This window comes from Oryx dammah, unplaced genomic scaffold (genome assembly GCF_014754425.2).
Source record: "Oryx dammah isolate SB20612 unplaced genomic scaffold, SCBI_Odam_1.1 HiC_scaffold_23, whole genome shotgun sequence".
NCBI lineage: Eukaryota > Metazoa > Chordata > Mammalia > Artiodactyla > Bovidae > Oryx > Oryx dammah.
This window is the reverse complement of record NW_024070207.1, coordinates 8,153,548-8,155,128: the sequence shown is the minus strand read 5'-3', so window position 1 is coordinate 8,155,128 and position 1,581 is coordinate 8,153,548. Positions and strand designations below refer to the sequence as shown.

The 1,581-nt window shown below is 47.1% G+C and overlaps 1 long non-coding RNA gene across 1 annotated transcript in view; it reads left to right on the top strand.

Annotated features, from left to right (window-relative positions):
• Positions 1 to 325: 325 nt before the first annotated feature.
• The window catches only part of LOC120882320, an 8,671-nt gene continuing 7,415 nt past the window's right edge, over positions 326 to 1,581 (top strand). The window contains exon 1 of the long non-coding RNA XR_005725473.1: positions 326 to 336. This is a non-coding gene — a long non-coding RNA (uncharacterized LOC120882320). The remainder of the gene's footprint in view (positions 337 to 1,581) is intronic.

Sequence of the window (1,581 nt, the reverse complement as noted above, 5' to 3'; positions counted from 1 at the left end):
AGACTCAAGGAATCACATGATTAGAGCCTTTCCCCTTCAGCAGAGGGAGGTTTCTACATCAGCCATGACTTAGCCACAAGAGAAGAGGTTCATCACGTGAAATCATGGCATATGTCTTAGGGCTCACTCAAGACACATCCTTAGAAGAGTGGAAAACAATCAACCTGAGCCATCGTACCACCATCGTCTGTGTGAAGGGGAGTCCACTGGGTGTCCTGTGGGTTCGGGTGGGGAGGACCCCTCAATCCCACCTACCATATAGGGTCCTAAGGCCAAGACCTCATGGTGACCGACTCACCCAGTTTGGCTTGTGGGCAGTGACCATGTCTTCACAGGGTGCTTGTGAGGAGAGTTTGGGGGATGAAGTCATGGGTTTTTGGAAAAATAAGGCAAATGGTCAAGGAAACCAAGAGTAGCCCCCAAATCACCTTGTCAGGGCCACATAAGAAGGATGAGTCCTCAAAAGGAGTTCCTTTTCCAAGGAGAGAGGGGAGAGCCCTGGGGCCAGAGGAGACTGAGCCCCCAGCTCTTACTGCCTCCCCCCCCCACTATGCTACCAGTGTGACACCGAGAGAACCCTTAGAATCAGGAGGCCTGGGGCCCACTTACTCGGATCTCCAAATCCAGGGAACTCTGAGGGCCTGCTGCGTGCCAGGCCCCGTGCCTCCTTTGTGCCAGGCCCCGTGCCTCCTGCTTCATATTCTCCTCCTTCTCACATTCTGATCACGACTCTGATTTGCAGAGTCGCCAGGTGCTGGCCCTCTCTGAGGCTGCGGAAGCTTAATGAAATATAAGAGCTTGTCAGGAGCCATTCAGATGCTACACGGAGATGCAGACCCTGGGACTGAGCTCTACTGAATGAGCATGATAGCACCATGGATAGTTTTAATAAACTCCCGCTGCCATATTATGGGGTTTTTCTGAAGGACGATCAAAGTTGCAGAAAGATCTGAGAGTAGCTGCATGACAGTTCAGCCCATTCCAGGGAGGGCACACCAGGGACAGAAACAGAAAACCTAAAGGATATAGGAAGCAGAGCTTAGTGGCCACTGAAATAATAGTAGGGGGAAAGTCATGCTGCTTCCTTTTGAAAAATGTGGACAATGTGGATCGATGTTCCCTGTTTGTCAGAGACAGAACTGGAACTGTGGAAGTCTCAGACCAGCTTACTTAGCAAGGGAGAGGGAGTGAGGACAGGGCATCAGGCAAAACTTTATGGAATTTTCTATCTCCTAACAGCAAGTTCCTCTTGAGTCTTTGTGACCTAAGAGAAGAAATCCATCTCCTGCATGAGCTGAAGAGAAATCTGCGCAAGAGTTGTGAACATTTTGGCTGATGGAAGTGTAAGACAAAAATACACACACTCTGAGGGATAAATCTTCAAGAAACTCTAAAAGTATATGTGAATGTTTAGTCAATTTATTATTATATATTTTCTAGAGTTTTCTCTCAACAAATTTGGCCAATTACAAATTATTAAACACTCTAAATGTGTATTTAGAAAATAAAGTCATTCTGCCTCTTCCATCTATATGATTCCATCACCATGACTCTTAGATATCCAGTATTTACTAGGTTGGT